Source organism: Falco peregrinus, chromosome 10 (genome assembly GCF_023634155.1).
Source record: "Falco peregrinus isolate bFalPer1 chromosome 10, bFalPer1.pri, whole genome shotgun sequence".
NCBI lineage: Eukaryota > Metazoa > Chordata > Aves > Falconiformes > Falconidae > Falco > Falco peregrinus.
This window is the reverse complement of record NC_073730.1, coordinates 35,142,804-35,169,617: the sequence shown is the minus strand read 5'-3', so window position 1 is coordinate 35,169,617 and position 26,814 is coordinate 35,142,804. Positions and strand designations below refer to the sequence as shown.

At 44.1% G+C, this 26,814-nt stretch overlaps 1 protein-coding gene across 25 annotated transcripts in view; it reads left to right on the top strand.

Annotated features, from left to right (window-relative positions):
- LOC114014115 (uncharacterized) overlaps positions 1 to 26,814 on the top strand; it is a 92,304-nt gene that overhangs the window by 14,699 nt on the left and 50,791 nt on the right. Inside the window, exon 2 of one of the 25 annotated variants that reach the window (XR_008748960.1) lies at positions 24,110 to 24,278. The exons of 23 other annotated variants lie outside the window; for them this stretch is intronic. The gene's annotated coding sequence lies outside the window, so the exon portion shown is untranslated. Of the gene's footprint in view, positions 1 to 13,244; positions 14,958 to 24,109; positions 24,279 to 26,814 lie in introns of those variants that run through there. One more of the 25 variants, XR_008748962.1, reaches the window with a different exon arrangement.

Genomic DNA, 26,814 nt, shown 5'->3' with positions numbered 1-26,814 from the left:
TCACACTCGCTGTGACGCGGGGTTCATCCCCATGCTGCCGCTGTCCTGGCTGCTGTGCCTGTGCGGGATGGCCAGAGGGGTGTGCGCTGCCCCAGCCCCTGCCATGCTGGCACGTCCCGGCGTCCCGTACCTGCCCAGGTTCCCCAGCTGCGGCACAGCTGGTTGTGTCCTGGGGAGGTTTTATCATGTGGGCCAGGAAGAAAGCTTGTTTCGGAGCTGATTTTACTGATTGTTTCTGAGTATTATGTCCTTTGTAGTCTTTTATGTTCTATTAGTGGAAAGGCCAACATTTGGATACAAATGTGACAGTTGTGGTGATGCTTGTAACATACAGCCATAGTTATACAAGTCCTGAAAAGATGATAATGATTATCCTTTCAGTTGCAAAAAAAAAAAAAAAAGACTTTCTAATTGTGTTTAGTTCTTAATATCCATCCTTGTATTCGCACCTGGTGTGTGTCCTGTCATGCATCATCTTCCAAGATAGTATAAAACTATTATATATATATATATATATAAATAGTATAAAGTCATTAGGTATTGGGGAGGTGCTTGGATATATACTCAAAATACCAGTTAGTAGAACGATGCTAGTGAGGGTGTGTGTGAAGCAGTTAGGAATTAATACATCAGTTCTAAAGTGTTAATGTTAGCTAGTCCTTCACTTGGTGATCTTCTTGAAGTTTATCTGTTCTGCAGCCCAGTTTCTGATAGCCACCCTCTCTCAAGCTCGAGGGGCTCTGCATAGCTCCATTTCCCAGTCACTGCTGGCCCCACAGGGACAAAATGCTGGAGTCCCAGTTTCCCTGTCTGCAGCATTGCATCTGTGTTCATGGGAGCCCAGTGGTTTTACCCAGTGTCCCTCGTTAGGTGACAGTGCATGAAGGCTGATGCACGCCAGGGCTGTTCCCTGAGACAGGCGGGTGCCTTCTGGCAAGGGCTTGCGGAATCGCCGCAGCTTGGCCACTTCAGGCAATAGTGCCCTATCGTCAGACAAAATCCAAATTTGCCGCAGATGTTTGAACTATCCGATCTACATAGCATTGTAGGAATAAATGGAGTTTGGACTACATTATGGGAGGCTGGGGTGCTCTCATGTGCTGGCAATTCTGTCTCAGCGTGAGCAGCGTGAGCTTGGGCAGGGCAGTCCACATTCCAGCTTCCCTCCCTGAAGAGGAGAACATCCCAGCAGGGATCCTTATACTGGGAGTGGGAAGGCTAATCCTTGTTAATCGAGCCTTGATTCAATGCTAACTCCAAAGTACAAAAAGCAGAGAGTAATTGGGCAGAAGGGGGATGTGCTGTAACTTTCGGAGTGCTGTATTTTGTTTGTATTGCATTTTATTATGACACACAAGGAGAAGAACCAAGGCTTTATAACAGTTTTAGGAACAGAGCACTTGTTTTGGAAACAAAATCCCCTGCAAAAATAATTCTTAGTCTTATATACGGTCATGCTGTTAAGATTTTCCTTGTAAATAAAGTGACATAGACACTATTTTAATCTGGTTTATATTTGGGTTATAAAACCAGGAAAATTGGATTTTAAATGTGAATATAGTAGACGGAATATATGTTTCCACATAAATCTGATGCATAGTTTCAAGGGAAATACTGGAGAACTGTTTTACCAGTAGACAAGGAATACATTTAAAATATGGACATGCAGAAACTTATTTTGTATTATTGTCTGCTTGTATACAGTTTTATAGAGTGAATTTGGCATTGTAAGAAGATTTTTTAAAAAATCTATTTAAAAAAGCAGCTACTCTAGGGAGTTGTGAAACTTTCAGGAAATCATTCATTTTTACTTACTTTGTTTATATAAAATTAGGGTCTAGAAATTGTTTGTGGAAAGGCTTGCTTTGACTTCAGTGGCAACAGTGCTGAACTTTACCTTGGCAGTCACAGTGAGCACTTGTGCTGTCTCAAGGGAAGTTCCTGACTGGCTTTTTGCTGTGAGCCATGGTGTAGTCTCATCAGCGTGTTTGGATGGGCAGATTCTGGGAGGTGGCGGCGTAGTATATAGAAGACAACCTGTCTGAGTCACATTTCCAAGGACTGTGATATTTGACCAGTAATTTGACTTATACAGTAAATCTGTTGTCAGCAAATACTAAATTTAATAAAAACTGAGAATCTTTGTAATTGTACATTTTTATTTTCCAAAGACTAGGTTTAATGCTATATTGTTTTCTTCATGGGTCCCCTGAAAATCAAAAACACTGATACAGAAAAACAAACAGAATAAAATTTGGCCTTTCCAGCTGTGCAAAGCTGTTCTAGCAGTGAGAGGGGAGCTGGCGTCTCCGCAGGGTGAGCAGGCTGCCCGTGGTGCCCTGCGAATCTTGTTTATGCTGTTGTTCGGCTCTGCAGGATGATGTCGGACACCACTCGTTAATTTAGGAAAGAGCTTTTTTGCTAGAGCATGTGATCTGGCAGGTTTTGCCCATTTAATTTTGCTGGTAATGCTCCTCAAAGAATGAACAACATGACGGCTACACTCAGATGCTGCCCAGGTTACATGAATGTAAATCAACACAGAGAAAGGAGGTCGGTATTTCAAGAGTTTCTTAAAGAGAAATGCAGAATTCAGCAAACATGTGAAGAAGAGGTCTTGAGAACTGAAAGAGCTTTACAACAGCATCAAATGAAAAGATCAAGATTATTTAAAATGTGAGGCAAAGGCATATTTTGTTCTTGGAAGGCAAGAAACAAAAAAAAATTCAGTGGTCGTTAGGTCGAGACTTCTGTGCTTGACGTTTTGCTTTGACGTGGGCTTGGTTAAGACTTGACAGTTGGAAAAAACATGAAGATGCCATAAAGAAAAGACAAAGAACCGTTGAGGAAAATGGAGAACAAATGGTGAAATACTAGCAGTTGATCAAATATTTTATGGATGACAGGTATGTCTCTTAACGCTCCATACTGTGAATGTGAATGTATTGCACAAAAGGAGGTTATTTTTGGATACTTAAAGACATCTGTATGCTTGGTAGATTTTTTCAGTAAGTACTTGTTTGTTGAGTAAACCAGATAACAGATAAATCATATTCAGCTTCACTAATAGATCAAAATTTTGATTATAGTGTTGTAAAGAAAAAGGTCTTCTAAAATGAAAAATACAAACCCAAAAGAAACGTAATGCTTTCTATTCCTCTAGTAAATTGAAAGAGTGAGATGATCCTGGGACTCAGGTAGCTTGTGTTGTTATATACTTGCTTCGATGCTGAAGTACACAATGGTGCGTGCACAAAACGGTGGATCTAGAGGTGCTGTGCATGGGTCCCACCACGTGGCAGTTCGGAAGCTCCCACTCTCCAGTGCTGCTGGGGGACAGGATCCTTTGCACTTTGCCCTTACTGTAAGGGAAAACTGCAGGTTTGGGGCTTTGATTAAAAATAAAGCAGATGACTCACTCTTTCTGTTGCATCTCTGAATAACAGAAAATAGCAATGAGTATTTATGCTTTGCCATGCTGCCACTGAGAATATTTGCTGAGTAGTATTGCATAGGTTAGACACAAGCACTTCAATCTATTCATGTGTTGCACAGTGCATTGTTAAATTGAATGCTGAATTGAAATTTGTGAAGCCAAACATTTAAGTGTTTTTTAACTTAAGCCATTTTGGGTGCCAAAAAAAATTTAAATATAAAATAGTCAAGCATGTCACTGTGTATTTTGGAGTATATCCTTGTTCAGTTAGGATAAGATCTTGAACCAGAAAAGTTATTTTTTTTAAATGAGTGGTTAAAGTAAATTGTCTAATACAGGTTTTCTCTATACCCAGAAATTGCTTTTTAATGATTTTATTTACAGGTATTCTTTTCAAAGGCACTTTACAAGTTGCCTGTTGCTCTGAAAATTTACTTTAAAATAAATGTGAATTTCTGTGTTTGTTGGATCTGAGTGATGAGACAATCCATTTCCATTCAGAGTTTCATTAGTGTTTGTAAAAGTCTTGTAGGATTCACTAAGTTACAGCCATGTCAGTGATTCCTCTATTTATGACCTTTGTGTCACCCAAGCCCGTCAACTGTGCTCTTTTGATTTGCACTTGTGATGAAAATTAAATTAATAAACAATGCACAAAGTGTAATTGAATGATGCTTACACCCCTTAAGCTGTTTATTCTTCAGGTTAAGTGGAATAAGGACTCGTAATGGTGTTGTGAAAGATAAACCGACTAGAGAGTCACCTGTGAATTGATGGGAGAAGCTGGGTTGGTCTTGTTTGTCCAGGAGATGGTGAGGGGGTGATGAGATCCTGGTCTGTGAGCACCACTGTGGAGAATTTCTTCTGTGACTGGAAGCTGATGCTATAGGCAGGTTTGGGGTGTAAGTAAGCTGCAGTTATTTAACAGCTAGTGCAGTGTGCCATAGGAGCAGCTCACTTGGAGATGTAGTCGATCACTTGAAGTCACTAAATCAAACTGGATGGATGTCTCTGCATTAGTCAGCCAGAAATTACGGGCTTCATATGGGAATCACAGAATGAAAATCGGTTATGTTATCCAGAAGGTCGGACTAGGTACTCGTAATAGTTGCTTTCTAGCTGTAAAAGCAGCAAATTGATAAATGCTTATTTTTGTCAGAAATGTCAGTGGGTATGACTATTCAGAGTTCTGAGGAGAAACCCTTTTGGTCAGATTTCTTTATAATAATTAAAACAAGCACAAGCATTTAGTTCCAAGAATGATTATTCCACATGGTCAGGCTAAACCCAAATCCTGTCAAATTGTGTTTCTCTACCAGGAGAAGCTCTCCTACATCTGCAGTGTGAGAAACAGTAACCTGTGCTTCCAGGGGAAGACATAGTCACTCTGACACCTCCTGTAAAAAATGCTCAGACTCTCAATATTTATGGAAGTGCTGAAATGTGATGCCACTTTTCTAATTTGAACTGAGCTTTCATATAGACACAATGAAAAAGCACTAATTCTTAAAAATTATAGAACTGTAATACTAGACACACTGTTTGTATTTGCCTGGCTGAAACAACAAAAATTGATACAACAACAAAAATTAACTACCATGCTGTAGTGTCTGATTTAGCTCAGATTTGTCTGTAATTCCACTCAGAACAGTAAATATGTGGTGTTTCAGGCTGATGGTGTGGCGTTAAATATTTACGTTGTTAAAATAAGTACTGTAAATCTGCACAGTTACCTGTCCTTTCTCTTACAACTGGATTTTTAGTAGTGCATAATAATGGGAGGAAATGCCTACATTGTTAAGGTGGCAAAATACAAAAGTACAACTCGCAGCCCTGAGGAGAGCTCCTGGCAGGTGCCACCAGCGGCTGCGCCCGTGCCTGGGGGTGTGCAGCGCCTGCTGCTGCTCCTTCCCCCGGGGTGCATGGGCATCGTCCCTCTGCCCACCTCTGACACAGCTGTCTTCTCCTAGCTGCTAACGGCTGCCAATGCCTCTTCTACTTTTGCTAATTTCCCTGTTTTCCTACATACAGTTACTTATGCTTTGGGTTTATTTTACATAAATTATTTGTGTATCTGTGTCACTGTGGAAATACACCTGATGCATGTTGGGGGCCATGCCACAGAGATCCTCCTCTAGGCCCTGGATCAAATAATGGAAAAATAACTTGTATGTATCATTATTAGTATTAACACCACTGGTGGTGTTACGAAAAAAGGGAGTACAGGCCAGAATATTTGCCTGTAAATAGCCTTTTGCCCCCTGAAATTAGTCTTTCTGGATAGAATAAAATTATTTTTTAGTAATACGTAATTTGGTTAGAAAAAGCTTTCATAGAAATAGAGAAAACATTTTATAAAAGTCATATGTTAGAAAAATGTTAAATATTTTAGAAGTATATCAGCTGTGCCTGAAAATTCTTTGTTGTGCTTTCTTGCCAGTTGAAGGTAATATCTGTAATGTATTGGAGAAAAAGCAATTGAAATACTCAGCATAAGATAAATGATCTTTTTAGTTGGAGTATAAAGTCCATAATTACAGTAAGAACAGATTAGGAAAAATAACATTCTATCATATCTCCTGTTCAGCGTTTACAGAAATTCTGGGTATTTATTTAATATATAAATAGTCCATCTCCAAGAATGTTTTCATTGTTTGATGTGGTTGAGGAGTTCTCTGACACCCTTCATCATTCATCTAGATTATTTTTGTAGGCGTACAATATTTTAAAATTCTGTCTTTTTATCTGCTGAGTGTTTTTACCCAGGCATTTTGTTAAACAGCTAATGAGTCCTGTGGGGCAATATGTTTAAATTAAACATACATTAATACCTGTTACAAATTAAAAAAAAAACAACAAACACCAACAGAAAAGTCTCACTATATACATAAAAAGAAATATGAAGCTAAACTGTGCTGTTAAATAATAGGTTAGGGTTAGGGCAGCCTTCCCTGTTTGTTTTGCGGGGCTGAGTTGGGCTGGTCCGGTGGGCTCGGGGCGTCGGGCAGGGGCTGTGCAGGTCTGGCAGCTGCGGGTGCTCGCGGGGCAGTTCTGCGGGGCAGTTCTGCGGGGCAGTTCTGCGGGGCAGTTCTGCGGGGCAGTGTGGGGAGGGCACGGCCAGCCAGCCCTGTGGCCAGCCCCTGTGCACTGACCGGTGCACAGCTCTGCTGGGAGCCAAGGGCCACTGGGGATGTAACCTGCACCCTGGCATCGTCCTCTGCGGCCTGTCCCACCTCTGCCAGTGCCTGAGACGTTACCTGTTGATCCTCCGTCTCCGCTGCTCCCGCTGTCCCTAGAGTGTGACAGTAATGGTAGTGCTGTGAAGATGCAGCAAGTGCCCGTGTCCCTGCGTGTCTGCCTGTGAGCTCTGTTTTGCTCTGGACGTGCTCTGCCTCAGCAGTGGGCTGGGCTGGGGGTGAGCTGGCCGTGGGGGTGTGAGTGCCCATCAGCACACGCATCCTCTGTTCAGGAGCATCCTTCACTGACTGGCTCTGGGGGTATTTTTAGCCAATGAGACTTGTCTGCCCAAGCAGCGGCTTGGCTGATGGGGACCTTGGGGCACTGTGGGTCAGTCAGCTGCCTGGGAGAGTGTGCTTCCCGGGGAGGGGAGGTTTGGGCAGCGCTGTGGGTGCCCACGGACAGGTCCACAGGAGACCGGGTCGGGTTGGCTGCCTTCTGTCTGGCGCTGAAGTACTGCCCTGAAGGACGGGCAGGCTGTTATTTCAGTTTATTTGACTGAGAAGTTCTGTTTGGAGATACCACTGCTTTTTAAGAGGAAAAGGGCACCCAGTGCAGTGGTCTGTGGGGAGGGGGGGCCTCGTCGGGTCGGTGCAGTCTGCGGGGGCTGCCTTCTCTGGGTTGAACCCGCTGTCTCCACTGCAGTGCGCTCATGTGGGATTTGCATTGTCCTTCACAATGCTAGGCAAAGGGACTAGAAAACACAGCTTCCAAGGACTGCACTCAGCAGTGCCCACTGTATTTGGATGAAATTAATCTCTGTACTTTGCTATTTATTAGCCACTTGCCTGTGGCAGTTTTCTTGGTCATGTGTTTCCTTGAGTTGTTCAGGCAATCGTTTGTTTTTATCTTCTCAGTAAATCAAGTTACCTGGTAATGCTACTTTAGAGCTAAATCATGCCTGGTTTGTTCTAGCTGTCCAATGCTGCAAAGATAATTCCCTTTTTAATGACTGTTGGGCCAAATGTTTGCCAAGACCCTACTTTGACTAGTTCGTATTCTTCCTCTGCTTGTTACTCTTCAGCCTAAGAGGGTTTGTTGCTAAATGCTCACTTTGAAATTCCCTTGCTACTGGTCCTAATCTCTCTTTGTGTTGAGTTAAACTGGTCAGTGTTCTCTCACTGTGCACCACATAGCTGAGACCCTTTTGGCGTTTCTCGTCGTGGGCATTGTGATTATTTTGCAATCAGTCACGATCATTTACTGGTCTCTTGGGTGCCCCTTTGGCTGTCATATTGGGCTTTATACCTAGAAGTCCTGGATGCCATCAGAACAAATTTTTCACCGATCCTTTTACCTGATTTACCCCTGTAATAATGTAGTTGTGGTTACTCAGTAATGAATACTCAAGTGAAGGACGACTTTTACTTCCCTGTGTAGTTGTCCACCTTTGTACCTCATCCTCTATTATTTCCTTCCCAAATTTATTTTACAGAGATTATTCTGTTTCTTCCCCAGTGCTGTCCTTCAACAGATACGTTGGACTTGCAGATGAATACGTAGACAGCTCTTGTTTCTGTAAGGACTTTTTACTAACATTGTGCTTTTTTAAAAATGATGTTCATTTCTTATTGCCCTGTCCTTCCTGTCCTCCATATGTTCTCTACTTCTAGCTAAATATTTTGCTTCTTTTTTATCCAGCATCGAAAAAGCTGCATTGTCTTAATAGGAAAGGCTGGTGGGTGCTCAAAGTGTGGGCATCCTTCCAGTGCTGCAGGGTAGCTGAGGTGAGGCTGGCTCTCCTCAGGCCATACCTGAGATATCCCTGTGGTTGTCTCAAAAGGAATGGGAGTTGTCTTACTGGCAGTTGCATCTGTGTGAGGAGTCTCAGCTCTCGTTTGTGTCACCGCTCCTATTTCGCGTTCTGTTGCGTTGGCCACTACAGCCTGTTCTAACCGGGAAAAAACCAACCCAAACCCCAAAACAAAGGATAGAGAAACAATGGTTTTTCACTAATATGGCAATAACTGGAATTGTAGAAGAATAGTGTGAGACACCAGTAAGTGCTTTAGAAACCATAATTGAGGAATGCAAGTTAAGAGCGTTGGAGGTTTCACTACGGTGTGGGGCACTGCCTCCACCCTGAGCTGGCTGTCAGGGAGCGCCAGTGGAGGGAGAAGAGCTGGATGCTGAAGGGCGAGGACTTGACGTGCAGGGTGAGGAGCATCAGTCTGGGTGGGGAAGGGAGTCAGCTGAAGGTAACGCTGAATGTCTTGCAGTGCTTTGAAACTGTTCTCTTGTTTTCTTCCTCAAAGCCAGCAGGCTGTAAGGAGTGCGGTCAGGCTGTTCTGCGTGAATCCCCCCTAACACCTTACTTACTAAAAGCTCAGATAGGTATTCCAGGGAGGGGAAAAAAAAAAAAAAAAGTAATGTGCCTATTTGGCCTCAGTAGTGACAGGTAGAAGCTTGCAGGAGGTGCAGTGAGAAAGCTGCTGCAGTGAGTTTTGCTCCTACTATGGCTAACAAACCGCTGACGCGTATTAGGTATTTGTTTACTGGTTTAGCTTGTTTTTCACTGTTTCAGATCTAGTTTTTCTATATATGCTTAATGTTAAGCAACAGATAGTCCTTTTGAATTAAGCAGAGCAACTGTAGGAGAGTAAAGATGATCCCCTCCCAAAGTTTTTTTGGGAAAAAACCACTTAAATTTTGCTTGGTGAAGTTGTACTTTCCAGTAGATGGCAGCATATATTCAGGCTTCATTAAAAAAAAACCCAAACCCCAAAACCCCATCAAAATCAAAAGTAAAATCTTTAGAAAATATGAAAGAAATGCTTACCAAAGTCCAAAATATAATCCTTGCAATGTTGTTTACAGGTATCTATTTTTTATATAATCAGCGAATATTTGATAACTATCGGTCTTAATGTTAATAAATCCTTTTAGAAATTGCTGTTGAGAAGCACACTGTAGGAGCTCAATAGAGGAAATTCAGTGAAGTGTGCAGTAAGTGAAAGAAAGGAATTCTTTCTGACTCTAGGGTGTTTTTCAGGCCTGAAACACAAATGAGAAAGGCAGGGGTGTGGGGCTGGGTTTTTTTCCTGCAGGAGAATGAAGGCCTATGACCTGTGCTTTAGCCTAGAAGTAATGCTCCAGTTAAGGGTTTGATTCAAGTTCCTTAATATCAAACACACCTTGATTTTTTTTTTTTTTTTTTTTAAATATATACATCCACCGTGTGCCATGGATTGCCTGCTGCAGGGAGATGCTGTGGCAGGCTGTGGCTTGGCCAGGGGGCTCACCTCAGCCCTAGCCTGCGGGGACCCTGGGCGCAGCCGGCTCTTGGCACCTCTGGGGGACCCTGACCACACAGAGCTAGCCTTGTTACTTTGTGCTTGTATGGAAGTCAGGGGTTTTGGAAGAAAATCTTGTGTGCTTTGAATTCTCTAGGTATACTCCCTGGAAAGTGATGCTAATGCAGGAAGACGTGAACGATTATTTTGTACTGCTCTTGGTAGTAGTTTCAATATTCTTATTTTCTGTTTATTGCCAGCACTTTTGCCTTTTCAATACTGTACTTTTTTTCTTTAATATGTGGCTTTTGTTTCTGTTACACTTATTTATTATAAATACATTATTCTGCTACTGGTTGCACTGATGTCTTTTGGGGACTTTTTCCTTCAAAGATAGGGAAGGAAAGAGGGAAAGAAAAGAGGATTTTCTGCTTTAGGGGTTAGTCAGTGCTGCCTGCAGAATGGGCTGATTGGCTGCTGCTTTTGTGAGAGGCTCCTACAAAAAACACACTTCATACGGCTACTTGTCAGTGACTGACTTTTTTGGCTACAGGAGAGCTACCGAAGCACTGGGTGTGTACTTGATTGATGTCAGCCTGTACTGGTAGCAGAGGTCACTTGTGCTGGCCATGGCATGGATGTCCCAGCTGATGCTGCACCTGCTGGGTGGCCGGCACATTGCCGATGGGAAGCTGCCTCCATGCTTACAGGTGTTGGCACAGCTCTTGGAGCAAGGCCACTTGCTTCACCTGTCAAAATCTCATGTGAGCAAATTCATCCCTGTCCTTCCCAGCTGTTCCAACACGAGTCCAGCCCGAGTTTGTCTTGCCAGGGCAATGGAGGCCAGCCAGGTGCAGCACCCCTCTTGCCAAGCCGTGCTTATACATCAAGTCATATGTGATCTGTTCACCTTGTTCTCCTGCACCTTAGAGGCCTGCTGGCACCTGTTGCTCCAAAATACTTTGCCTTCCTGGACCCTGGAGAGATGCTTGCAAGGTGCATGAGGTTGCTCAGGTTTTGAGAGGATGGAGAAACAAGGCAGGGACAAATGTTTGTGTTGGCAGGATGCAATGGTTAGGGTTGATATACTGTGGCTGGTTAATACCTGGCCTGGGGACTTAGAAGCAGCTTGTGTCTTTATAGTTTATTTTTATTTTATAGCTTTTGGCAGATACCCAGAGAACTAGATGAGTCCCTTTTTTTGTTTTCTCCAGTAACAAAAAACCCCCCACCAACAGCCCTGTGCTATGCACCACTGAGTATATAAACGTAAAAAATAGCCTCTGACACAGAGAGGTCCTCCATTTCTGCAGGAATGCTGTGTACTTCTTGTGTGAACTGGGGAAGCATTGTCATCCCCTGCTCATGAATGGGGAGTGAAACTCCAGGGCATCTGGGCTCTTCTGCACGCAGTGAATGGTTTTCCCTGAGAGAGGACTGGGCTGTGCTTGTGGTGCAGGAGTCAGAGTAACTGCCCGGGGTATCCAGCAGAACCAGGGGCCGACAGCCCATGTTTGAGTCCACAACTGTTTCTTCTGTGTATTTGTTACTGAATTGGGGAACACCAGGCAGACACAAATGATGAACTTTGTGCAAGGCTGAGTGGTTTTAGATCGTGTAACTGGTGTTTCTGTATTTGGTTTCCATGAACTCACATTCCTCCTTAAAACACTGGAATTCTGTGAGCAGCACAGCCCAGATAAATCTTGCCATTTTCATGACATTTCTCAAAGTAACAAGTTTTCACTAGCACTTAGAGCAGTAAATTTCTACATTGTGTTTTTTTGTGGTTTTTTTTTTTTTATGAAAAGAGTCAAGGTGTTTACCCCAGCTGTAGTTCTAGAGGCTTTTGACTCTTTTATATTAAGCAGAGAAGGCTAGTTTTTTTTGTTTGATTGGTTATTTTTTGTGGTTTTTTTTTTTAATAAGTCCACTTTAAATCCAATTTAAATTCAAGACTTCTAAAGCAGGACCTTCAGACCAAGAGACTTGGTGAGGGGTGGCAGTGAGCTGTGCCATTGAGTCACCTGTTCCTTCCACGCTGGCTTCAAGCACAGCTGGAGTGTGCGTACCACAGGTGCTACCAAAGACCAGCCAGTGAAGTTAACTTTTTTCATCTTCATCCATCCTCAGGTACAACTTGGGATAGGAGGGTTCCCTGCTGGCTGGAGGTGCTTTGAGAAATCGTGTGTGTGTATGAAACATACCGATGCACATGTAAACAGATATGTAATCTATTATATATACATACATGTATGTAGGTACGCATACCTATGCGTGTGCGCATGCGCTAGCTGCCTTTGCCCCCCTCGTCTGAGGCCCTTCCGATGGGATCGGGTGTCTCTACGTGGAAGGAGCCCCAGGTATTATGGCGTGTGCTGCCCACCTGTGTGAACAGAATGAAACGAGTGGTCCGTTATGGTGTTAAAAAGTCCAAGTGGAGTGATTTGGCATGCCCACGGGCAGTGCGAGTGTGCGGGATGTGTGATCTGGCTCCTGGTAAGTAAGCCACACTGCCTTTCGTGGCTGTTTACAATAGGGAGCAGCATGGACCAATCCTCCTGAGGCAGGTGGAGTGCTAGATGATGCTCTTGCTCTTCTCCAGCTGTATTTTCCCCAAGAGGCTCTTAACTTTAAAGCTGTGAGGTATATTTTACATACCTGTCTGTAGAGGATGTCCCCCTCATACTGTCAGCTGTCCCGCTGGCTGCTGGAGTCCTTTTGTAGCCGTTGGGCTTCTTCAGCCTGTGGAGCCAGCATGCGGTGTACTGTATGTGACAGATAAATAAGCCGGGTTCTTGCCTAACTCTTCTTGAGCAATTTCTCTAATTTATTAGGCATAAACAGTCTTTCTTTCAGAGTTAGGCATGCATGTCTCATTCTAATTATTTTTTTCCCCTCTAACCCGTTTTTGTTCAAGTTGTTGCCACAAGCAATGGTGATAATGTTCTCTTTTCATTGTTACTATAGAGAGGGGATCTGCTATAATTATTGCTTAAATTGAGTTTTTCTTCATTGAAAATGTTAAAATATCTGCAAATGCATGATAATGGATTCATACATCTACCAAAGATGCCATTTTCAGGCCTGGCAGAGATGCTTCTTCCATCTCCCAGTCATCATTCTGTCGTGGGTTGAGCAGGACGGGATCTGGCCATGCCGGAGGTGCAGGCGGGAGAGGAGGCATGAGACGCAGCACAGGCGGGTGCTGCTGCACCAACTACAGCAGCACGCAAAGTGCTGCATCCTCCATGTGCACACAAATTGCTGCAGTGCTCATTGTCCTCTTGAGAGTCTGATTTCTCAGGCGTCGTTAGCCGGCGGCAGGTAGCTTAACTCTTGTTCTGCGCCTTTCCGGGAGCACGGTGTTTACACCACCAAAAACAATCCGAGAAAACACTGCTCTGGCAGTGCTCTCTGCTTGGTGGTTGAGCCATCAGCTGGATAAACCTGTCCCAGTGCTTGTGCTGCTTGGCATAATGGGATTTAAAACTGTGCTGGTTGCTTAGAGGCTGTGCCGCTGGCCAGTTGTGTTGCAGTGTTTTACAGGGCTACAGCTGAGCTCTGATGCATGTGAAGTGTGTTCATCTGGGACCCAGCCTGATATGATGCTACTGGGAGTGCTATTAGCTTTCAAATGTCATTTAGTATTGTCTATTTTAAAGACAACTATCTTTAAAATTGGGTTAGCTCGCTGCCAGCCTGGACAGGGCTTACGCCATCTTCTGTGCCAGCTTGTAACGCCATCAGCAGTTGTGGGTGTGAGCAGGGGAAGATGGCTGAAAGCGGGTGGCAGCAGCAGAGAGGAGAAGCGATGTTATTCAGTCAGGCAAACTGCTGCTTTGAGGAGGCTGCAGAAGGAAAACTTCAAGAGCGGCAAAAAAGCCATGGGCCAAACTGTCATTTGATGGCATTCATTCATCCTGGGGTTCTTGCTAGGACCTTGAAAATCCTTTTTTCTCCCTTCAGAGTCCCTTTGTTTCCGACTGCTGAAAATGTTCAGAGTACTGTCCTTGTAGGCTGAAGCACTGCCCCTTAATTGCCCCCAGAACTGCCATGGAGCAACGCTACTCTCACCTTTGCTGTGTCAGCTTGGGCAGCGACAGCTCACTGTAGCGGGAGGTAGCGCAGATTTTCTGTGTGTCTTCATGGGATGCTTCTGTGGGGATGTGGCTTCAGTGCATGGTCTGCACATGGCCACAGGCTCGGCATGTTGGCTGCTCTGCGTCTGCGGCACAAGGAGTGGTAGGATCCTTCCTCCTAGTTGTTCACTACGTGAAGTGTTACATGGTCAGCCAGCCAGCTAACAGAGTAACGTGGCTTATCTTTTCCTATTTTTAACTGGTTCCCAGTGTGCCTCACAGTTGAAGCCCTCATGAGAAACTCCTGTGCTTTTTGCACAAATCCAGACAGATGTGGAACCTGCTGATACAAAGCTTGCTGAGGCGCAGCCTGAGTTTCAGCTCAGCAGCCTTTGTGGCCTGTGAAGGCACCTGGAGTTTAGGGTGATGACTCTATGCATTCATTTCTGTAAACTGGGTTCCTGAGAAGATGAGATTTAAACAGTGATATGCTCTATTCATTTTGGTTTTTCCCCAAGGTCTTTGGAAGCTCTTCACTAAGCCAAAGTAACCTTGAAATAAGGATGGGAACCTTTAAGATAATCAAGTGCCTGCTTTCAAAACCAGGTAGGAAGCTGGGTGGGTCGGAAATGACCTCAGCTCAGCCAAATGCTGATGTGTTTATCTTCTGATGAAATTGGACTCTGAACCTGACTTAAATCCGTGTACTGTCTCAGTCAAGCCCATTTCTAAATTTTTGGTGAATCTCCTATTTGTTTGGAAAAGAAAAAAAAAAAAAAAAAAGTCTTACTCTTACATGACCAACAGAGGAGAGCTGTCAGATCTGTCACTGGGAAGACATATAGAAACACTTTCGCAAGCAGTTACTTTTCCCTTGGGGAAAAAAAAAAAGTAAAAAGAATTGCAAATAATTCTCTCTCTTCCTAGTCCTGTGTTTAATAAAAGTCTAATGAAACGATGTCAAAATGGGTGAGTAACTGTTAGATGTATAATTAAACCTTCCTATGTAATATGGGGCACTGTGAGATCAAATGAATTATGAGATTTCCCTTCTGGACATATTACCTTACTGAAAGCTGTCAATATTTTTTAACAAGACTGAAAGGATGTGGGTTTTCCAAAGAACGGGAAAGTTGTAAGCTGTGTAACTGTCTAATATTAGCTCTGAAAGAAAAAAATGTGAAGTCTATAAAGAAATATTATTGGTTGTATTGACACCTGAGACCAGGCGATGTTTTTAGCTGGCTGGATACAGTGTATCTTCAGTGTTGTGTTGTTGTTCTGAGCCCTTTGTTTACAAGTTCCTTGCCAAGATTTAGTCCTATAATGGTTGCTGGTTAATAAAAAGATGAAGAATGTGATTGATGGCATTTTAGATGCAAACAATGGATGCTTGATTTTGCCCTTTTCATCACATCCTTAAGGGAAGAAGAAATAGGTACGAGGAGCCCTTCACAGCCAGGGAAGGAAATAAGGCTCCGGGAAGACTTTTGAATGCAGCTCTAAACAGATCCCAGACACTGCAAAAGAGCAAAGCAGCTTCTAAAGTGGAGGGAAAAATAAATATTTTTAAAGGATTTCAGCATATTTAACATAAAACATATTGATTTATAAGAGTCTAATTATTACAATCATTAAAAGACCATGATTATCATTAAAAGGCTATTATCAGAAATGAAATGCTAAAAACAAATGGTATATATTAAATAGGATCATACATATTTCATAGAACATATTATACTGCAAAATAAGTTGTCACGTAGCCATGGCAATGACTTTTAAGTTACCCTTTTTGATGCCTTAATGCACTGCTCTGCATGTTTTAGTGTCAAGCCTCTGAACATGCCCAGCACTCAAAAACTCCCACTGAGCATGAATATACAGGGGCAATTATACACCTATCCGGTCACTTGCATGTATAAATACTGTTTACCGGCACAGGACACAGCGCTGGGAGCTGTCGGTGTTGAAACAGAAGTTGCAGATGTGGACGGTCTGGCTGTGTTTCGTCTCCCAGGAGCTGGGTGAGAGCAGCTGGCGGCAGCTCAGCTCCACTGGCCCCACTGTGGTTTTCCACAGTTATCCATATCGGGTTTTCCGCAGAGTTCCCAGTAGAAGGCATTCAAGCCTCGGATGTACGTGCCTGAATCTCACAAACCACAGGCAAATGTGTTTATTAGGACATAGATTGCCTGCACTCCTAAATGCCCCCTAACTAAGAAAGTTTTCTGAGTATAATTAAAATGCAAAGGCCAATATTGACTTCTCAATTAAATTCAAAGCCAGGGTAGGTAGGAAGTGTTTTATTGTAGGCAATGGGGCTACTCCTGATCCTCTTTGTTCTGAACCAGACATCTGGCTGCAACAACTTCTTTTAAAAAAAGGGAGTTCTGAAATATATTTGTGCATCTAAAGTTCATGATATTTTTGTAGATATCCTCTTCCTTTTCCTTTTTATACCAGTTTCCTTTTATTTTGAGTGTTTCTTTGATTTTTGTGTCAAAGAGCTGATAGGTACAGCATGTCTGATAAGATTCAGCAGAGATTAAAATAAGTTCTGTTTCGTGGTACAGAAGAGGACAGTTTTTACACAGCAGATCTCATAAAAGCAGAAGTGTTGTATGCATGGTGGGTGCTGAACTCTCATTTACCCTGTCATTATCACCTGGAACGCGGGGCAGTGCTCGGTCCTGATGCTGCAGCGGCCACTGGAAAGCTTCTGCTGCAGCTCCTGTGGTGTGGCTGCAGCCGGTGGAGGGGGAGACCCATGGGCTTGAGTGGGCACCGTTCCCTGAGAGGAGGGCTCCAGGGTGGGGAACTGTCACTGAAATACACCCCGGAAAACATCCAGGTGCCTAGCCTGGGAGGCAGCTCAGAACAGAAACCTTGGAGGCAGAGTTGCATAGACCTGGCTGCACCAAGCAGGGCAGCTTCTTATTTCTTTCTTAGTATTTCAACATAAAGCATTGTGATATTTTTTTTTTTTTAAACGGGTATGGCATGCTCTCTTTCTGTGTTTATTTGGTTTTTAACTTGGTATTGTAGGAAAATATCCCAGATTGTGCCTTCATTCTTCAGCTACATGTTAATTAGTATGTTCAAGGCCAGGCTTTATGTCCTCACCTGTCTAGCGATTAAAAGTATGTCCATTCAAGGATGTTCTGTTGGCCTCTCACCTGCAAGGCTGGGAGAAGGGGCTGGGCAAGGTGGGAGGAGGGAGGGTGCTCCGGGGTGGGGGTGGTGGGGTGGTGGGATGCAATGGGAGGAGACACGCCTGTGTAATGAGCAAAAGAAAAGCAAGTGGGAGTGAATCATGGGAGAGCTTTAGATAGTCAGGTACCCAAGTAATGTTTTCTCAGTTCGCTTCCGGAATGCTTTACTTTTGTGGATCAGTGTAAATATTGTAGCTTCAATATGAGAAGAATTGGGAATCGTGTACATTTTAAAGGGCCAGAGTTTCTTGACCTATGTATAACATTATGATTAATACCTGGTCAGAGTTTGCATCTTGAGCTGAAAAAAATGGGGGAGGGAAATGCAGTTTCATGAAATGCAGCTCTGTATATGTTAATCCATCAGAAGATTCAACATGAATTGTACCACTTATTTTGGTGGTGTGCTCTGGCACCTTCTTTCTTCCCTCCACCCCCAAAGTCCTTTGGTTTCTTCTCTCAGGTTCTTCTCTCAGGAACTCTTCAGGTTCCCCCCAAAATAAGGATTTCCACAACTTCTCTTAACTCATTCTTCCAAAGTAGTAGATTCAGTAGATTTCCCCCTGGCTCCACTGCTGGCGACTCACGTGTTGCTGGCACACTGCCGTTAGCAAGTGGCCAGGCCTGCAGAGCCACGAGCTGGCATGGAGCAATGAACCCCACATCCACCCTGAGCGCCTGGCGGTGGGCTCCCACCTGCCCCAGCACCCGAGGGATGCAGGGTGTCATCCAAGATCAGACCCTGAGGGCTGCATTCACATGTTCCAGCTGGTGCTGGACAGCATGCTCCTCCAGGTTAAGAGAGAAGAGAAAAGCCACCAACATCTGCCTACTCTTCATCTAGCTTCTGTGTGTTGTGTGTACTGCAATCATTAACTCGGGATCACCAGATCTAAGCCTCAGAGAACAGAGAAAACCAAGTGTTTCCAAGTGTGTGAATGCATGTGAGGGAGGAGTTCAGGTGGGAGCTCAGGTGAGAGTGAAGAAAGTCATTTCAGTTCAGTTTTGTTGTTAGCTTTGCTTTGGTTGTAGGCTTTTTGATGACTGCAGGTGAAACTGTTATGCCTCTGCAGTGATCGGTATCTGCCTGCACCCAAACAGCACACCCTATGTGTGGGGCAATATTGCAATCATGTCATCATTGCCACCATCAGAGTGTCTTAACAAGCTTCAAGGTGACACCGTAGTCACTCAGAAATTACACAGATGTGTTAGATAGTGACATTCATGTCATCCTGACACAATGGTGACATTAGCATCTAATTATCTTGTAGTCGATTTAACATCAGTCACATCCTGTATATCATGTATTGTACCATCTTGACTAACTGAATCTCCCAGGGACATTAAATAAGTTCAGATCACCAAGAACTCAGGTGGTTGAGGAAGCGTTCAATAAATTCGATAGGTGTTGCGGTGCAGAGCTGTGTTGAATGACAGGGTGGTTTGCTGCTGTAAGGCCTGGATAAACAGGGATGCACATAGTGATGCAAATGAATGGGAAGGAAAATGAGACTCAGAAAACCAGACAGGAACAGTGTTATGGCCATCCAGCTTCCAAAGCCAGTCAGCCCCTGGGACCTGATGCCTGATGGATGTGGCAGCAGCTCTGCCCACGCAGGGCAGAGGAGCGAGCATGCAGGGAGCACAACAGAAACCCCAGCTTTGCTGGGAGGATGATCCCGTTGATTAATACAGTGCAATTATAGCTGACCTAACTTAGATCTGTTCAGCTTCTTCCTGTTGTTGGGACACCGCTAATATCTCATTGGCACCAGCTGTGGCTGGGGCTGTCTGTTGTGGCATTTTTGTGTGAGATGGTGAAACTTAGTTTGGATGAGCAGAGGACAGGGTGATCGTTACTGCCGTTACCGAAGACTGATCGTTTCATCCAGACATCTGAGACATTGTGGAGGTTGGTCAAGTGATGAGAGGAAACAGTGAGTAATGTTTTCTACAAAATTCCAGTGTGAGCGAGATGAGCGATCCACATTAAATGATTCAGCCAGTTCTGCAAGTCCTCACACATTCTGCTGTCCCGTGAGATGCTCCTTGTCTCCGAAAGGATGAATTTTAGAGAATAATATTGAACTCTTCTGTGAGAGTGCACACACTACTATAAAACAGTACCACTGTTCTTACTAATAAGCACTCCTGAAGAACAACTGTGGTGTTAGGGTTCTGGGAATCTAGCCACCAGAATGTTTTCCTCTGTTTAATTAGGTAACAGTCAATGTGTTTCAGAAATAATGCCTCTCCCTCAAGAACCATTTGTTATAAGTGTCAAGTTTTCTGGTTCTCAATTACCCTTTTTTTTTTTCAGAAATCATTTCTGATTTTGATTGATCTTCGGTTGTTATTAATGCTTCTCTGTTTTTTTTTTTTTCCAGAAATGAGAACTATAAATATGTGTTTGTGAAGGTAATCATACCTGTATTAAAGGCTCATCACTGAAAAAAATGAATGCATCGTTGCATCTCAATATTATTCAGATGAGTCCTTATTTTTCTTTTTTTTTTTCTTTTTTTTTTCTTTTTTTTTCAGGTTTAGGGATAGTTTTATGTATATTTATTGTGTAGGTAATCATACCTAAATATCTTCTCACTTAGCACTTAAGGTAATTGCAAAAACTTAGTTTTAACAACATGGTTAGTAATGAATTGCATTGGCTACCCAAGAGCAGTTGTCCTAATGTTGTCAGTCAGCTGCTTAGATACTCACAAGGGAAATCTTATCGTTATTCACAGAGACAGAGAAACAAACATTAAATTTGATTGCACTACTGAGCACCAGAGTCATAATCTTTATATGACAGTTAATGCTTTCATTACTTATCAATTCACTTATTACGTTACTCTTTCAAAAAGCTTAAGCATCTAACAAGTAGAAGTAGTTCTTTCTCTTCTACATATGTAAAGACAGATAAATGACAGAGTATGATTGAATAAGCATACTGGATAATTTTATTTTATATGAATAGTTTTACTAACTCCTGATGGCATTTTTATGTATCTGGTGAAATACGTTTCCCTTTCAAATTTGGAAAAAAGTTTTCATCTGTGGTATGTAGGCCTTCTTTCAGCAAAGCCTGCTGTACCTCATTAGGCTCAGGCAGTTCCTGAAGCATGTCCTTCTCCAGAAGCATTCTCAGGCAGAGATCTGATTGTGCAGCTGGAGCTTGCAGTGTGCCGACTCTGATCCAGCAGGCTTCCTACACACACAATTAACCCTACATACATGAGCAATGTCGTGTATGTCAACAGTATTTCTACATGTCAGATATTAGTCATGTCGTTCAGTACCCTCCTGATTGTTTTCCTTGAATGCTTTGTTAAACGCCTGCCTAAATGTTTGGAAGTGGAAGGTCTATAAGAGAATCAAAGAGTGACAAGGAAGTCACAAAGTCATATTCAAATTTTGATGCTACTTTAATGAGTTCCATGCAGTTTTTGCATGCAGTTGTTTTGTGTAGAACCAGCCTGTACAGGCCATTCCAAACTAGTGTTATCAAAGAGCAGCTGATACCCGATTTATTTAATTATTAAACTATATCTGAAGCCTGTTACTTAAGTTATAACTTGCTATGTTATAACAAGTGGTGTTATAACAAGAGGGTGTTGTTTATAACCCTGACATTATCGCTGCAGTGTAGTTGCAGTAGTTGCCTTCATTGTAGTCTAGCTTCTTGCTGATGAAATAATGCAAAGAGTGCCTGACAATATCTCTTTGGTGTCTGGAAAGAAATTAGATTTTGCCATGTTTTTTATTACTCTTTCTGGATACTGTCCTGGTTTCAGATGGGATAGAGTTAATTTTCTTCCATATTTTTTCTGCTGGTGCAGCTGTGGGATGGCTTTGGTGCCAGAGCAGCGCTGGTGGCTTTGCTTGTTGCTGGGGCTGTTTGTACCAAGTCAAGGGCTCTTCAGTGTCTCAGGCTCTGCCAGCGGGAGGGCTGGGGGGGACATGGGAAACTGGGGGGGACACGGCTGGGCCAGCTGACCCAGACTGTCCAAAGGGACATTCCCTACCATGGAATGTCACACTCAGTGTATAAACTGGAGAGAGCTGGCCGGGAGTTGGCTGCTCGGGGACTGGCTGGGCACCGCTCAGTGCGTGGTGAGCAACTGTATTGTGCATCACTTGTTTTCTTTTCTCCCTTCCCTTTGTATTTCATTTTTATTATTATTATTCTTGTTGTTATTATTACTGATTTTGGAGTCTTTTTGGTAATTTTTAAATTGTTCTTGTCTCAGTCCTCAAGTTTTACACTCCTTCTTGTTTCTCCTCCCCATCCCTTTGCAGAGGGGGAGGGCAGTGAGCGAGCGGTTGTGTGGTACTTAGTTACCAGCTGGGTATGGATATGTGTGATTGATAGAGACAAATACAAACAAACAAAAAAAAGGCATCTTACCAAGTTGCCTGACCAGTGCTAAGGGATGCAGGTAACCGCTGACTCTCTCTGTTTCATGCTGGCATCAGAAGAGCTATATCCATAATTTCACCTTTAATTAAAACTGGGGATTGTTTATTTTATTCCCTGCAATGGTATTGGAGATGTATCCAACAGCAGGCACAGTACATGCCAGCTTCCTTCCGATTCGGTGATCCTTGCTATGCACCTCTATTTAAGCTCTAAAACCAAAACTCTTCAGCAGTCTAAGGCTTTAGCTTATTTTTAAATGATTATAGTGCTGGTAATAAAGCTTTCACAGGGAGTAGAGAAGGAGATGAACATTAAAATAGTCAGGTTAAGTGGCACAATAATTGCACCTGCTAACAAATTGGGAGGGAAGTCCTTTCTGTAATAATTTCTTTGCTTTGCATAATATTTGAGTCTAAAGCAAACAGTTTTTTTTTTTTTTTTCAGTGTTCTGTTGATGTGTGTATACTTGATGTGCCATGTTAATAAAGCACATGAAAATTCAATAATCGGCAGGTCGTCCTCTTAACACACAGGCTTCTATTACCCAGAGTGCGCACAGCAAATGAAGAGTTCAATAATTCATAAACAGAATTCTGTACTTGGCAGAATGGAGGAAGTGAGGGTAATCCTGCCTTATAATGCAAGATCACCCTGAAGTAAAGCCCTTTAGGAAGAACAAACCTTAATAAACAAAAAGTGTCTGGAGCCACTGATCTTTTTGTTTCAGACAGAAAGCTCCTCTGTTATTACTTTTCAGACTTGTTTTGATCGTTACAGCTTGTGTCGCTCTCTTCAGGCCCAGCATCCTCCTGGTGTGCCAAGATTTTGTTCCTATGCTTGCTTTTGCTGTGCTCCCGCAGCCACTTTGCAGGCGTTGGGTGATGTGCTCCCTGGCTCTGATGAGCCTGCGCGGGTGACTCCTCTCTAACTGTGTCTTCCCATTTACGTGCTCCTTTTGCCCCTCACTCCAGGGTATCACAGTGCGTTCGGAGGTGATGTGCTGCTTCGAGGAGGGCTCAGGGTTGCTCCCTCGGGAGCAGTGGTGGAGCTCAGGGTGGATCCCTGCTTCCTTGGCTTCCTTGGGCTGCCTGGGGAGCCGGCGTCCCCTGCCTGGTCTTCCTGCTGTGCTGCCACCAAATGCACTGCCACCGTGTAGGCGTTTCCCCGGCTGTTTGGTGTTTCTGTGCATTACCTAGCAGCGTGGCTGCCTCAGCATCTCTGCATTGCCATTTCCATCTGGCCTGTCACTGCCTGCAGATGCTGAAATGTGCAAACAACTGAGTAAAATCACTCTCTTTGTACGGGAACCAATGCGTTTCTGTCATTTTTAATACAGCACCCAATTTACAATCTTCACTATGCTCACGAAGCAGTGGAACGATACAAATTACCAGCCTCATTTATTTTGTTGCATAGTTTGTTTTGTGGTTATGGCGCGGTGTCGGCTGAGGAGTGGCAGGCTGGCCCGGGGCTGTTGAGCATGCCTGTCCCCGCGGTGGTGAGCGCTCCCCGTCCGGCCGCCACGGAGCCAGGCCGCCACACCACGGGGGCGTCTCTGGTTGAAAGAAGGGCCGGCCGTGCCGTTTCATGTTGTTTCGGGTGAGTCGTCTCTTGACCGTGAAGCCATTACTGATGGCCCTGGGTGCCCTGGCTGGCCTGTCAGTGGCCACTCTGGCCCAGTGCTCGGGCAGCCCCTCGGGCTGCAGGGAGACCCCCTTCATGGCTGCCCGGGGCGGCTTGAGCGGCCCGCCACCTGGCAGGGCTCTGCCAGTCGGCAGCCGAGGGGAAGGCGGCAGCACCGCTGAGGCTGGCGGGGGTGCCACCAAGCACAGCACCAGTTGCTGGCTGCTGGAATGGCTTTGTCATAACAGCCGGCATCTTCATGGAGGGCAACACACATGGCATCCTGCTCCTGCAGCAAACCACCGGCACCGCCTCCCCACCGGTACCGGCCCTCCGGGATGGGTATGGCCGCTCACCTGGCATCTGTGCTGCCACCGCTGTGTGCATGACTCCCTTGGCTTCAAGGGTTTAAACTGGTCTTCAAATTGTTGGTGCCACTGGGACGGCTGTAGCGGCATAGGTGGGATAGGGTTTTTCCTGCCAAAATGGTGCTCGGCATTACCAGGGCAGCGGGACTGGTCAGTGCTACGCTTTGTGCGTTGACTTTTAATCTACAGGATTTAGATGTGACTCTTAATTGTGTGTGAGATTTATGAATGCAGTGTTCAATTGCATGTCTGGGAGAGTTTTTTAAAATAACAAAATGTAAATTGCTGAGCTTTTATGAAGTTTACAAAATCCTTATCTATAGGTCTATCAGTTTCCTACCAAAAGCCAGCGACCCTTGTGGTGCTGGTCATCCGTCTGAGCAGGGTACTGAGGGAAAATGTCCACATTGACAATTAACGTAGATTACTTAACGCATTAACTTTCCTAGGCAGAACTAATGTGGCTTTTCTTTGAATTAGCCAGCCATTTTTCAGTCTCTGTTTCAGGGAGCCGTGGGGTTTGCTTGAGAGCCGAACCCAGGAGAAGGATGTTGTCCGCTCCCTGCACTGCTCTGCGGGGGTCCGCGATGTCCCGCCCCTGCAGTTCCAGGGGACTGCAAATCCCAGGAAGGCTGAAAGCTGCCACCTTACCGTAGTATAATCGGTAAGAGAATTCAGTTTAAGGCAACCAGGGGAATTGAACTTCTGAATAAGGCTGTCCATGTGAAGATACAATGATGTTAATCTGCTCTATATTCACAACTCTTGTTAATTTAGATTAACTTTTGCCAAGCACCTTCTCGAAAATGATGACGTTGGTGTGGGGAGGTGGTGTTGGCTCGTGTTTTGTCTGCAGGGCATTTGCTGCCAGGAAGAAGTTTCCACCATTTAATACAGCTATTGGAAATATTTCTGCATGTGTGGTTGTGGTGCTTGCGTTCCCCTCTCTTTGTGGCATCACCTTTTCAGACCAGGTGGCTGTTGGAGGAGGGGGTCTCCGACATGGTATTGCCAGCCTTGCCAGCAGGCACCTGTTAAACAGGCACCCAGCACAGGGGAACTGGCTGGACCCTGCTGCCTCCAACCTCCCCACATCCTCATCTACTCACCAGCTTCCCGCATTCACAACGCTGTGCTTACAGACTTGAGTATCACCCCTTGCCATGATGCGGTGCCGACAGCAGAGCTGCAGGCTCTGTGCCCGTGGTGGAGGACAGGGGCCTCTGAGCAGGTGGAACAGGAGCTCAGGGGCACGCCGACCTACCCTGGGGGTATACCAAGCTGCCCTGGGGGGTCCCGCCGCTCTGGCCAAGGCACAGCTTGTGAGGGTTGAGGGGCAACTGTGTTGGCACCTGTGGGGAGCAGAAGGGGAAATCCAGCCTGCCAGTCAATTGGGAAATGCAGAAAGACAAAAGTCACACATCTTATTTTTAAGTGTCATATTTTTTTAATGAGTGCTAGTATTGGATTCTTCAGCAAAACACCTTTCCAGGCTTAATGAAATTTGCAGCCGGGCCATGATTTAAGCCTGGTTTGTAAGTGACACTAAAGGTTATGTGGTTAAACAGTTGCTGCATCCTTTATATTGCCGATGATAACTGAGACTGTAAAAGAAAATACAAGCAATACCTGCATTAATCAGCAAATGAATTTGCTCTGCCTGTGCTAATATTGATTTTTTTTTCTTCATTTTTTTGCAAATCCTGGCTAATAATTCTCCTGGCAAGAGTGCTTGACAAAAAAAAAAATAAAAAAAATATTTGGTCAGATGTTGTAGAATTTTGATGACATATCAAATGATGGTTTAGATCACAGAGTATATTTGCTAGAACCCAGTTCTGAAGTTCATCTTGCCAAGAAAAATATGAAATATTATCATATTATCTGACCCGCTTGCAAACAGGCAGCAGACAAAATTACTTCCAGGATGTATTCATTTAATGGCTTAAAACTCCTTAAAAGAGTGCTGTGATCTCCAAGGCAAAGGCTGTTGAATAGTTAGAAGAGTTACTTGCTATGTTTTATTTACCCAACTCCCAGTGCGTGTTGTGACTTCTTAGAATTTCACAACTGAACTGAGCTCAGGAGCTTCTGCTGTAATACTCAGTGCTTAAAGTCAAGCGAAAAAGAAATCTTGTTTAATATGCGTTCAGAGCCAAGCTGAACGGGGCTTGGGGCAGCCTGGGCTAGTGGAAGGTGCCCCTGCCCGTGGCAGGGGGTTGGAACTGGGTGATCCTGAAGGTTTCTTCCAATGCAAACCATACTGTGACTCTGATTAATTGTTAAGGCTCATGTCCATGTCTGAGTGACTAGAAGGCAATATGATCAGTGCATGTCCAACAGGGACGTATCAGCTGGTTTGTTACCCATCCATCTCCTCCCTCCCTAAAAGGTCCCAGCAACAGTCATTGGAGCTTTTGTCTCTCCACTGACTAGGAGCAGCAGGAATAGGTGGCTTTTGTCAAGGTGTCTGGCACTTTTTGACAGCACCACTCAAGCACTGTACAGAGAAGGCTAGTGGTGTTAGCCCCATCATCTCCGGATGGGAAAATTGAAGAAACAGAGCTTGCAACTAGAGGCAGGCTTGGTCAAGGTCTGAATGAGCCTCTTTTGCATTTGATGTCATTGGAGTTATTTTAATTGTAAGCTAATTTTTTACATTGTCAGCCTCGATATCATCAGTGTCACTACCATGCCTGTCTGCAGCAAGGCCATTGCTGCTGCTGACACCGTGGTCATGGTGTCACTGCTGATAATTTATGTCTGACATTAGAAAGATTAATTTACTATGAGAATGACCCTCAGGAGACTAGTTCAGACACAGGATGAATCATATTTGAAAAATTGGATGTCTCATTGTTTCAGAAGTTCTAATTAACTTTTTTCAACCATCAAAAGCGTTGGATACAATTATATCATGGCTGCCAATTTCATACCAATGGGATGGCTGCAAGGAGTCAAAATCCCCTTTTGCCTTTCTGTGCTAGGCGGGACAGCTTTTGTGTTGTGCTGGGGCTGAACCAGACTATTTCCATCTCATGCATTTTCACTCTGAAGGCTGAAAAACCATGTCCTGGATAAATTTGGAGCCAAGTTTTTTCAAACATTTTTTCACCTTTTTTCTGGAAAACCTAACAATCAAATCTTTTCCTGCTCTTTGTGAGCTCATGTCAGATACTTAGTCTGATCTAGTGCTCGTA